A 14,103-nucleotide genomic window follows, 5' to 3' on the forward strand; every position below is an offset into this window, starting at 1 on the left:
CTGCAGCAAATTCAAACAGGCAATAGGAAACAGACTGAGTAACCAGAGTAAAATTTTTTCCTGAAACCTGTTCCCTTTGTGCTAGATGAACAAAAGTTTCTCCACATGTTCAGTTCTGGCAGATAAATGTGTGTGAAAGCCATCCTCCAACTAGCTTTTGGGAACACAAAATTTCGTTCCAGTTGCAAAGTACACTCCTTATCTATATATGGGGATGTACTTGCTCCAAATCGTTTTTAAAGTGAAAATTGCAGGAACTTCAAACGGGCACTAGAAAACAGACTGAGAAACAAGAGTAAAAATTTCTCTTGCAACACGTCTTTTGTGCTAGATGAATGAACATCTTTCCACATGCTCATTTCGGAGAGATAAGTGTTTGTGAAAGCCGTCCTTCACCTAGCTCTTTGGGAACACAAAGATTTCTTCCAGTTGCAAAATACACTCCATACATATATATGGGGAGGTATTTCCTCCAACACGTTTTTACAGTGAAAACTGCAGGTACTTCAAACCGGCACTAGGAAACAGACTTAGAAAACAGAGTAAATGTTACTCCTGTCAACAGATCCATTTGTGCTAGATGAACGAACGTCTCTCAAAATGCTCATTTCTGAGAGATAAGTGTGTTTGAAAGCCATCCTTCACCTATCTTGTTGGGAACACAAAATTTCTTCTCAATTGCAAACTACACTCAATATATATATATGGGGAGGTACTTGCTCCAACTAGATTTTACAGTGAAAACTGCAGGAATTTCAAACCGGCACTAGGAAACACACTGAGAAACCAGAGTAAAATTTCTCCTGAAACATGATCTTTTGTGCTAGATGAAAGAAAGTCTCCCCACATGCTCAGTTCTGAGAGTTATGTGTGTGTGAAAGCCTTCATTCACCTAGCTTTTTGGGAACACAAAGTTTCTTTTCAGTTGCAAATTACACTCCAAACATATATATGTTTATGTACTTGCACCAACTCGGTTTTACAGTGAAAACTACTGGAACTTCCAACCGGCACTAGGAAAAAGACTCAGAAACCAGAGTAAAACTTTCTCCTGCTATCCGTTCTCTTTGTGCTAGTTTAAGGAACGTCTCTCCACATGCTCACTTATGAGAGACTAGTGTGGATGAAAGCGGTCCTACACATAGCTTGTTGGGAACACAAAATTTCATTCCAGTTGCAAACTACACAGCATACATTTATATGGGGAATTACTTACTCCAACGAGTTTTTACAGTGGAAACTGCAGGATCTTGAAACCGGCACTAGGAAACATAATGAGTAACCAGAGTAAAAGTTTTCCCTGCAAACTTTTCCCTTTGTGCTATTTGAACGAACGTCTCTACACACGCTCAGTTCTCAGTGATATGTGTTTGTGAAAGCCGTCCTTCACCTAACTTGTTGGGAAAACAAAGTTTCTTCTCAGTTGCAAAATACAATCCATAAGTATATATGGGGTGGTACTAGCTTCAACTCGGTTTTACAGTGAAACCTGAAGGAAATTCAAACCAGCACTAGGAAACAGACTGAGAAAGCACAGTAAAAGTTTCTCCTGCAAACCTTTCCTTTTCTGCTTGATTAAGGAAATTCTCTTCACATGCTCAGATCTGAGAGATATGTGTGTGTTAAAGCCGTCCTTCACCTAGCTTGTTGGGAACACAAAGTTTCTTTCCAGTTGCAAAGTACACTCCATATCTATATATGGGGAGATACTTGCTCCAACTCGGTTTTACATAGAAAACTGCAGGACCTTAAAACCGGCACTAGGAAACAGACTGAGAATCCAGAGAAAATTTTCTCTTGCAACACGATATTTGGTGCTACATGAACGAAAGTCTCTCCACATGCTCAGTTCTGAGAGATAACTGTGTGTGAAAGCCGTCCTTCACAACGCTAGTTGGGATCACAAAGTTTCTTTTCAGTTGCAAAGTACACTCCATACATATATATGGGGATGTACTTGCTACAACACTATTTTACACTGAAAACTGCAGGAACTTCAAACAGGCCCTAGGAAAGAGACTGAGAATCCAGGGTAAAATTTCCTACTGAAACCTGTTCACTTTGTGCTAGATGAACGAACGTCTCTCCACATGCTCATTTCTGAAAGTTAAGCGTGTGTGAAAGCCGTACTTCACCTAGCTTTTTGGGAACACAAAGTTTCTTTCAAGTTGCAAATTACACTCCTTATCTATATATGAGGTTGTACTTGCTCCAACTCGTTTTTACAGTGAAAATTGCAGGAACTTCAAACGGGCACTAGAAAACAGACTGAGAAACCAGAGTAAAAATTTCTCTTGCAACACGTCTTTTGTGCTAGATGAACGAACATCTTTCCACATGCTCAGTTCGGAGGGATAAGTGTTTGTGAAAGCTGTCCTTCATTTAGCTTGTTGGGAACACAAAGTTTTTTTCCAGTTGCAAAATACACTCCATACATATATACGGTGAGGTATTTCCTCCAACACGTTTTTACAGTGAAAACTGCAGGAACTTTAAACCGGCACTAGGAAAGAGACTTACAAACCAGAGTAAATGTTCCCCCCGCCAACAGATCCATTTGTGCTAGATGAACGAACGTCTCTCAAAATGCTCAGTTCTGAGAGATAAGTGTGTTTGAAAGCCGTCCTTCACCTATCTTGTTGGGAACACAAAATTTCTTCTCAGTTGCAAACTACACTCCGTACATATATATGGGGAGGTACTTGCTCCAACTAGATTTTACAGTCAAAACTGCAGGAATTTCAAACCGGCACTAGGAAACACACTGAGAATCCAGAGTAAAATTTCTCCTGAAACACGATCTTTTGTGCTAGTTGAAAGAAAGTCACCCCACATGCTGAGTTCTGAGATTTATGTGTGTGTGAAAGCCGTCCTTCACCTATCTTGTTGGGAACACAAAGTTTCTTTTCATTTTCCAACTACACTCCATATATATATATGGGGAGGTACTTGCTTCAACACTGTATTACAGTGAAAACTGCAGAAACTTCAAACCGGCACTAGGAAACAGACTGAGAAACCAGAGTAATATTTTCCCTGCAAACGTTTCAAATTGTGATAGATGAACGAACGTCTCTCCACATGCTCAGTTCTGATATATATGTGTGTGTGAAAGCCTTCATTCACCTAGCTTTTTTGGAACACAAAGTTTCTTTTCAGTTGCAAATTACACTCCAAACATATTTATGTTTATGTACTTGCACCAACTCGGTTTTACAGTTTAAACTGCAGGAACTTCCAACCGGCACTAGGAAAAATTCTAAGAAACCAGAGTCAAACTTTCTCCTGCTATCTGTTCTCTTTGTGCTAGTTTAAGGAACGTCTCTCCACATGCTCACTGATGAGTGATAAGTGTGTGTGAAAGCGGTCTTACACATAGCTTGTTGGGAACACAAAGTTTCATTCCTGTTGCAAACTACCCAGCATACATATATATGGTGAGTTACTTACTCCAACAAGTTTTTACAGTGAAAACTGCCGGATCTTGAAACCGACACTTGGAAACATAATGAGTAACCAGAGTAAAAGATTTTCCTGCAAACAGTTCCCTTTATGCTAGTTGAACGAACGTCTCTCCACATGCTCATTTCTGAGAGACAAGTGTGTGTGAAAGCCGTACTTCAACATGCTTGTTGGGAAAACTTAGTTTCTTTCCAGTTGCAAACTACTCTCCATACATATATATGGGGAGGTACTTGCTCCAACTCGATTATACACAGAAAACTACAGGAACTTCAAACTGGCAATAGGAAACTGACTCAGAAACCAGAGTAAAAGATTCTCCTGCAACCCGTTCCTTTTGTGCTAGATAAACGAAAGTCTCTCCACATGCTCATTTCGAAGAGATATATATGTGTGGAAGCCGTCCTTCATTTAGCTTGTAGGGAACAGAAAGTTTCTTTTTAGTTGCAAACGACACTCCATACATATATATATATGGAGGTAGTTGCTCCAACAGGTTTTTACAGTGAAAACTGCAGGAACTTCCATCATCACAAAGAAACAACCTGAGAAACCAGAGTAAAACTTCTCCTGCAAAACATTACTTTGTGCTACATGAAGGAACATCTCTTCACATGCTCAGTTCTGAGGGATAATTGTGATTGAAAGCCGTCCTTCACCAAGCTTGTTGGCAACACCAAGTTGCTTTCAATTTACAAATTACCCTCCATTCATATATATGTGGAGAAATTGCTCCAAATGGTTTTTACAGTGAAAAGTGCAGGAACTTTAAACCGGCACTAGGAATAAAACTGAGAAACCAGAGTAAAATTTTTTCATGAAACACTTTACTTTGTGCTAGATGAAAGAAATTTTCTCCACATGATCAGTACTGAGAGATAAGTGTGTGTGAAACCGACCTTCACCTAGCAGGATGGGAACACAAAGTTTCAATTCAGTTGCAAACTACACTCCATACATATATATGGGGTGTTACATACCCCAACAAAATTTTACAGTAAAAACTGCAGGAAATTCAAACCGGCACTAGGAAACAGACTGAGAATTCAGAGAAAAAGTTTCTCCTGCAACAATTTCCCTTTGTGCTAGATGAACGAACTTCTCTACTCATGCTCATTTCGGAGAGATATGTATGTGTGAAAGCCTTCCTTCAACTAGCTTTTTGGGAACACAAAGTTTCTTTCCAGTTGCAAACTACACTCCATACATATATATTGGGAGGTACTTGCTCCAACACGGTATTACAGTGAGAAATGCAGGAACTTCAAACCGGCACTAGGAAACAGAGAGAGAAACCAGAGTAAAAGTTTCTCCTGCCACTCGATCCCTTTGTGCTAGATGAAAGTAAGTCTCCCCACATGCTCAGTTCTGATAGATAAGTGTGTGTGAAAGCCATCCTTCACCAAGATTGTTGGGAACACAAAGTTTCTTTTCAGTTGCCAACTACACTCCATACATATATATGGGGAAGTACTTTCTCCAACTCGTTATTACAGTGAAAACTGCAAGAATTTCAAACTGGCACTAGGAAAAAGACTGAGAAACCAGAGTAAAAGATTCTCCTGCAATGCGTTCCCATTGTGTTAGATGAACGAACTTCTCTCCACATGCTCATTTCGGAGAGATATGTATGTGTGAAAGCCGTCCTTCACCTAGCTTGTTGGGAACACAAAGTGTATTACCAGTTGCAGACTACACTCAATACATATATATTGGGAGGTACTAACTCCAAAACTTTTTTACAGTGAAAAGTGCAGGAACATCAAACCAGCACTAGGAATCATACTGAGAAAGCAGAGTAAAATTTCTCCTGCAAATCATTCATTTTTGCTACATGAAGGAACATCTCTTCACATGCTAATTTCCTATACATAATTGTGTGTGAAAGCCGTCCTTCACCTAGCTTTTGGGAACACAAAGTTTCTTTTCAGTTGCAAAGTACACTCCTTATCTATATATGGGGAATTACTTGCTCCAACTCGTTTTTACAGTGAAAATTGCAGGAAATTCAAACCGGCACTACTAGGAAACCGACTGAAATACCAGAGTAATAGTTTCTCCTGCAACAATTTCCCTTTGTGCTAAATGAACGAACGTCTCTTCACATGCTCACTTTTGAGAGATATGTGTGTGAAAGCCTTCCATAACCTAGCTTTTTGGGAACACAAAGTTTCTTTCAGTTGCAAACTACACACCATACATATATATGGGTATGTACATGCTCCAACACATTTTTGCAGTGAAAAATGCAGGAATATCAAATCAGGTCTTGGAAACAGACTGAGAAACCAGAGTAAAATTTTCTCTTGCAACCCGTTCCCTATGTGCTAGATGAACGAACGTCTCTCCACATGCTCAGTTCTGAGAGATAAGTGTGTGTGAAAGCTGTCCTTCAAATAGCTTGTTAGGAACACAAAGTTTCTTTCAGTTGGCAACTACACTCCATACATATATATGGGGAGGTACTTGCTCCAACTCTGTATTAGAGTGAAATATGCAGGAACTTCAAACCGGCACTAGGAAACAGACTGAGAAACCAGAGTAAAAATTTCCCTGCAAACCTTTCCCTTTGTGCTAGATGAACGAACGTCTCTCCACATGCTCAGTTCTGAGAGATATGTGTGTGTGAAAGTCTTACTTCACCTAGCTTTTTTGGAACACAAAGTTTCTTTTCAGTTTCAAATTACACTCCATACATATATATTGGAAGGTAGTTGCTCCAACAGGCTTTTACAGTGAAAACTGCAGGAACATTCATCGTCACAAGGAAACAAACTGAGAAACCAGAGTAAAATTTCTCCTGCAAAACATTCCTTTGTGCTACATGAAGGAACATCTCTTCACATGCTCAGTTCTGAGGGATAATTTTGATTGAAAGCCGTCCTTCACCTAGCTTGTTGGCAACACCAAGTTGCTTTCAATTTGCAAACTACCCTCCATACATATATATGTGGAGGAAATTGCTCCAACTGATTTTTACAGTGAAAAGTGCAGGAAGTTTCAACCGGTACTAGGAATAAGACTGAGAAACCAGAGTAAAATTTTTTCATGAAACCATTTCTTTGTGCTAGATGAAAGAAATTTTCTCCACATGCTCAGTACTGAGAGGTAAGTGTGTGTGAAAACCGTCCTTCACCTAGCAGGATGGGAACACAAAGTTTCAATTCAGTTGCCAACTACACTCCATACATATATATGGGGTGTTACTTACCCCAACAATAGTTTACAGTGAAAACTGCAGGAACTTCAAACCGGCACTAGGAAACAGACTGAGAATTCAGAGAAAAAGTTTCTCCTGCAACAATTTCCCTTTGTGCTAGATGAACGAACTTCTCTCCACATGCTCATTTCGGAGAGATATGTATGTGTGAAAGCCTTCCTTCAACTAGTTTTTTGGGAACACAAAGTTTCTTTCCATTTGCAAACTACACTCCATACATATATATGGGGAAGTACTTGCTCCAACACTTTTTTACAGTGAATACTGCAGGAAATTCAAAATCGTCACTAGGAAAAAGACTGAGAAACCAGAGTAAAATTTTTCCTGCAAATCAATTCTTTGTGATAAATGAAGGAACATCTCTTCACATGCTCAGTTCTGAAAGATAAATGTGTGTTAATTCCGTCCTTCAACTAGCTTTTGTTAAAACAAACTTTCTTTCCAGTTGCAAAGTACACTCCTTATCTATATATGTGGATGTACTTGCTCCAACTCTTTTATACAGTGAAAATTGCAGGAAATTCAAACCAGCACTAGGAAACAGACAAAGAAACCAGAGTAAAAGTTTCTCCTGCCACTCGATCCCTTTGTGCTATACGAAAGTAATTCTCCCCACATGCTCAATTCTGAGATATAAGTGTGTGTGAAAGCCGTCCTTCATCAAGATTGTTGGGAACACAAAGTTTCTTTTCAGTTGCCAACTACACTCCATACATATATATGGGGAAGTACTGTCTCCAACTCGTTATTACAGTGAAAACTGCAAGAATTTCAAACCGGCACTAGGAAAAAACTGAGAAACCAGAGTAAAAGTTTTTCCGGCCAATATTTCCCCTTGTTCAAGATGAACGAAGCTCTCTCCACAAGCTCATTTCTGAGAGATATGTGTGTGTGAATGCCGTCCTTCACCAAGATTGTTATGAACACAAAGTTTATTTTCAGTTGCAAACTACAAACCATACATATATATGGGAATGTACATACTCAAAACATAATTTACTGTGAAAACTGCAGGAACGTCAAACCGGCACTAGGAAACAGACTTAGAAACCATAGTAAATGTTTCTCCTGCCAACAGATCCATTTGTGCTAGATGAACGAACGTCTCTCAAAATGCTCAGTTCTGAGAGATAAGTGTGTTTGAAAGCCGTCCTTCACCTTTCTTGTTGGGAACACAAAATTTCTTCTCAGTTGCAAACTACACTCCGTACATATATATGGGGAGGAACTTGCTCCAACTAGATTTTACAGTGAAAACTGCAGGAATTTCTAACCGGCACTAGGAAACACACTGAGAACCCAGAGTAAAATTTCTCCTGAAACACGATCTTTTGTGCTAGATGAAAGAAAGTCTCCCCACATGCTCAGTTCTCAGAGTTATGTGTGTGTGAAAGCCGTCCTTCACATAGCTTGTTGGGAACACAAAGTTTCTTTTCAGTTGCCAACTACACTCCATACATATATATGGGGAGGTACTTGATCCAACATGTTATTACAGTGAGAAATGCAGGAACTTCAAACCGGCACTAGGAAACAGTCTGAGAAACCAGAGTAATATTTTCCCTGCAAACCTTTCCTTTTGTGCTAGATGAACGAACGTCTCTCCACATGCTCAGTTCTGAGAGATATGTGTGTGTGAAAGACTTCCTTCACCTAGCTTTTTTGGAACACATAGTTTCTTTTCAGTTGCAAATTACACTCCAAACATATATAATGGTATGTACTTGCACCAACTCGGTTTTACAGTGAAAACTGCAGGAACTTCCAACTGGCACTAGGAAAAAGTCTCAGAAACCAGAGTAAAACTTTCTCCTGCTATCCGTTCTCTTTGTGCTAGTTTAAGGAACGTCTCTCCACATGCTCACTTATGACAGTTAAGTGTGGGTGAAAGCGGTCCTACACATAGCTTGTTGGGAACACAAAGTTTCATTCCAGTTGCAAACTACACAGCATACATATATATGGGGAGTTACTTACTCCAACAAGTTTTTACACTGAAAACTGCAGGATCTTTAAACCGGCACTAGGAAACATAATGAGTAACCACAGTAAAAGTTTTTCCTGCAAACCTTTCCCTTTGTGCTAGATTAACGAAGGTCTCTCCACATGCTCAGTTCTGAGAGTTAAGTGTGTGTGAAAGCCGTACTTCACCATGCTTGTTGGGAGAACTTAGTTTCTTTCCAGTTGCAAACTACACTCCATACATATATATGGGGAGGTACTTGCTCCAACTCGATTTTACACTGAAAACTACAGGAACTTCAAACCGGCACTAGGAAAACGACTGAGAAACCAGAGTAAAAGATTCTCCTGCAATGCGTTCCCATTGTGTTAGATGAACGAACTTCTCTCCACATGCTCATTTCAGAGAGATATGTATGTGTGAAAACCGTCCTTCACCTAGGTTGTTGGGAACACATAGTTTATTACCAATTGCAAACTACACTCCACACATATATACTGGGAGGTACATTCTCCAAAACTTTTTTACAGTGAAAAGTGCAGGAACTTCAAACCGGCACTAATAATCATACTGAGAAAGCAGAGTAAAGCTTCTTCTGCAAAACATTTTTTGTGCTACATGAAGGAACATCTTTTCACATGCTAATTTCTAATACATAATTATGTGTGAAAGCCGTCCTTCACCTAGCTTTTGGGAACACAAAATTTCGTTCCAGTTGCAAAGTACACTCCTTATCTATATATGGGGAATTATTTGCTCCAACTCGTTTTTAGAGTGAAAACTGCAGGAACTTCATACCGGCACTACTATGAAACCAACAGAAAAACCAGAGTAAATGTTTATCCTGCAACAATTTCCCTTTGTGCTAAATGAACGAACGTCTCTTCACATGCTCACTTCTGAGAGATATGTGTGTGATAGCCTTCCTTAACCTAGCTTTTGGGAACACAAAGTTTCTTTCAGTTGCAAACTACACTCCATACATATATATGGGTATGTTCATGCTCCAACACATTTTTACAGTGAAAAATGCAGGAACATCACACCAGGTCTTGGAAACAGACAGATAAACCAGAGTAAAATTTTTTCCTGCAACCCGTTCCCTTTGTGCTAGATAAACGAACGTCTCTCCACATGCTCAGTTCTGAGAGATATGTTTGTGTAAAAGCCTTCCTTCACCTAGCATTTTTGGAACACAAAGTTTCTTTTCAGTTTCAAATTACACTCCATACGTATATATTGGGATGTAGTTGCTCAAACAGGCTTTTACAGTGAAAACTGCAGGAACTTCCATCGTCACAAGGAAACAAACTGAGAAACCAGAATAAAATTTCTCCTGCAAATCATTCCTTTGTGTTACATGAAGGAACATCTCTTCACATGCTCAGTTCTGAAGGATAATTGTGATTGAAAGCCGTCCTTCACCTAGCTTTTTGGCAACACCAAGTTGCTTTCAATTTGCAAACTACCCTCCATACATATATATGTGGAGGAAATTGCTCCAACTGGTTTTTACAGTGAAAAGTGCAGGAAGTTTCAACCGGCACTAGGAATAAGACTGAGAAACCAGAGTAAAATTTTTTCATTTAACCCTTTACTTTGTGCTAGATGAAAGAAATTTTCTCCACATGCTCAGTATTGAGAGATAAGTGTGTGTGAAAACCGTCCTTCACCTAGCATGATGGGAACACAAAGTTTCAATTCAGTTGCAAACTACACTCCATACATATATATGGGTTGTTACTTACCCCAACAATAGTTTACAGTGAAAACTGCAGGAACTTCAAACCGGCACTAGGAAACAGACTGAGAATTCAGAGAAAAAGTTTCTCCTGCAACAATTTCCCTTTGTGCTAGATGAACGAACTTCTCTCCACATGCACATTTCGGAGAGATATGTATGTGTGAAAGCCTTCCTTCAACTAGCTTTTTGGGAACACAAAGTTTCTTTCCATTTGCAAACTACACTCCATACATATATATGGGGAGGTACTTGCTCCAACACGGTATTACAGTGAGAAATGCAGGAACTTCAAACCGGCACTAGGAAACAGACTGAGAAACCAGAGTAATATTTTCCCTGCAAACCTTTCTTTTTGTGCTAGATGAACGAACGTCTCTCCACATGCTCAGTTCTGAGAGATATGTGTGTGTGAAAGCCTTACTTCACCTAGCTTTTTTGGAACACAAAGTTTCTTTTCAGTTGCAAATTACACTCCAAACATATATATGGGTATGTACTTGCACCAACTCGGTTTTACAGTGAAAAATGCAGGAACTTCATACCGGCACTACTATGAAACCAACTGAAAAACCAGATTAAATGTTTATCCTGCAACAATTTCCCTTTGTGCTAAATGAATGAACGTCTCTTCACATGCTCACTTCTGAGAGATATGTGTGTGAAAGCATTCCTTAACCTAGCTTTTTGGGAACACAAATTTCTTTCAGTTGCAAACTACACTCCATTCATATATATGGGTATGTAAATGCTCCAACACATTTTTACAGTGAAAAATGCAGGAACATCAAACCAGTTCTTGGAAACAGACTGATAAACCAGAGTAAAACTTTTTCCTGCAACCCGTTCCCTTTGTGCTAGATAAACGAACGTCTCTCCACATGCTCAATTCTGAGAGATATGTGTGTGTGAAAGCCTTCTTTCACCTAGCGTTTTTGGAACACAAAGTTTTTTTTCAGTTTCAAATTACACTCCATACATATATATGGGGAAGTACTTGCTCCAACAATTTTTTACAGTGAATACTGCAGGAACTTCAAAATCGTAACTAGGAAAATGACTGAGAAACCAGAGTAATATTTTCCCTGCAAACCTTTCTTTTTGTGCTAGATGAACGAACGTCTCTCCACATGCTCAGTTCTGAGAGATATGTGTGTGTGAAAGCCTTACTTCACCTAGCTTTTTTGGAACACAAAGTTTCTTTTCAGTTGCAAATTACACTCCAAACATATATATGGGTATGTACTTGCTCCAACTCGTTTTTACAGTGAAAATTGCAGGAAATTCAAACCGGCACTACTAGGAAACCGACTGAAATACCAGAGTAATAGTTTCTCCTGCAACAATTTCCCTTTGTGCTAAATGAACGAACGTCTCTTCACATGCTCACTTTTGAGAGATATGTGTGTGAAAGCCTTCCATAACCTAGCTTTTTGGGAACACAAAGTTTCTTTCAGTTGCAAACTACACACCATACATATATATGGGTATGTACATGCTCCAACACATTTTTGCAGTGAAAAATGCAGGAATATCAAATCAGGTCTTGGAAACAGACTGAGAAACCAGAGTAAAATTTTCTCTTGCAACCCGTTCCCTATGTGCTAGATGAACGAACGTCTCTCCACATGCTCAGTTCTGAGAGATAAGTGTGTGTGAAAGCTGTCCTTCAAATAGCTTGTTAGGAACACAAAGTTTCTTTCAGTTGGCAACTACACTCCATACATATATATGGGGAGGTACTTGCTCCAACTCTGTATTAGAGTGAAATATGCAGGAACTTCAAACCGGCACTAGGAAACAGACTGAGAAACCAGAGTAAAAATTTCCCTGCAAACCTTTCCCTTTGTGCTAGATGAACGAACGTCTCTCCACATGCTCAGTTCTGAGAGATATGTGTGTGTGAAAGTCTTACTTCACCTAGCTTTTTTGGAACACAAAGTTTCTTTTCAGTTTCAAATTACACTCCATACATATATATTGGAAGGTAGTTGCTCCAACAGGCTTTTACAGTGAAAACTGCAGGAACATTCATCGTCACAAGGAAACAAACTGAGAAACCAGAGTAAAATTTCTCCTGCAAAACATTCCTTTGTGCTACATGAAGGAACATCTCTTCACATGCTCAGTTCTGAGGGATAATTTTGATTGAAAGCCGTCCTTCACCTAGCTTGTTGGCAACACCAAGTTGCTTTCAATTTGCAAACTACCCTCCATACATATATATGTGGAGGAAATTGCTCCAACTGATTTTTACAGTGAAAAGTGCAGGAAGTTTCAACCGGTACTAGGAATAAGACTGAGAAACCAGAGTAAAATTTTTTCATGAAACCATTTCTTTGTGCTAGATGAAAGAAATTTTCTCCACATGCTCAGTACTGAGAGGTAAGTGTGTGTGAAAACCGTCCTTCACCTAGCAGGATGGGAACACAAAGTTTCAATTCAGTTGCCAACTACACTCCATACATATATATGGGGTGTTACTTACCCCAACAATAGTTTACAGTGAAAACTGCAGGAACTTCAAACCGGCACTAGGAAACAGACTGAGAATTCAGAGAAAAAGTTTCTCCTGCAACAATTTCCCTTTGTGCTAGATGAACGAACTTCTCTCCACATGCTCATTTCGGAGAGATATGTATGTGTGAAAGCCTTCCTTCAACTAGTTTTTTGGGAACACAAAGTTTCTTTCCATTTGCAAACTACACTCCATACATATATATGGGGAAGTACTTGCTCCAACACTTTTTTACAGTGAATACTGCAGGAAATTCAAAATCGTCACTAGGAAAAAGACTGAGAAACCAGAGTAAAATTTTTCCTGCAAATCAATTCTTTGTGATAAATGAAGGAACATCTCTTCACATGCTCAGTTCTGAAAGATAAATGTGTGTTAATTCCGTCCTTCAACTAGCTTTTGGGAACACAAAATTTCTTTCCAGTTGCAAAGTACACTCCTTATCTATATATGTGGATGTACTTGCTCCAACTCTTTTATACAGTGAAAATTGCAGGAACTTCAAACCGGCACTAGGAAAAAGACAGAGAAACCAGAGTAAAAGTTTCTCCTGGCACTCGATCCCTTGTGCTAGATGAAAGTAAGTCTCCCCACATGCTCAGTTCTGAGAGATAACTGTGTGTGAAAGGCATCCTTCACAAAGATTGTTGAGAACACAAAGTTTCTTTTCAGTTGCCTACTACACTCCATAAATATATATGGGGAAGTACTGTCTCCAACTCGTTATTACAGTGAAAACTGCAAGAATTTCAAACCGGCACTAGGAAAAAGACTGAGAAACCAGAGTAAAAGTTTTTCCGGCCAATATTTCCCCTTGTTCAAGATGAACGAAGCTCTCTCCACATGCTCATTTCTGAGAGATATGTGTGTGTGAATGCGGTCCTTCACCAAGATTGTTATGAACACAAAGTTTATTTTCACTTGCAAACTACAAACCATACATATATATGGGAATGTACATACTCAAAATCTAATTTACTGTGAAAACTGCAGGAACTTCAAACCGGCATTAGGAAACAGAATTAGAAACCATAGTAAACGTTTCCCCTGCCAACAGATCCATTTGTGCTAGATGAACGAACGTCTCTCAAAATGCTCAGTTCTGAGAGATAAGTGTGTTTGAAAGCCGTCCTTCTCCTATCTTGTTGGGAACACAAAATTTCTTCTCAGTTGCAAACTACGTTCCGTACATATTATGG

This window comes from Camelus bactrianus, chromosome 16, assembly GCF_048773025.1.
Source record: "Camelus bactrianus isolate YW-2024 breed Bactrian camel chromosome 16, ASM4877302v1, whole genome shotgun sequence".
Taxonomy (NCBI): Eukaryota; Metazoa; Chordata; class Mammalia; order Artiodactyla; family Camelidae; genus Camelus; species Camelus bactrianus.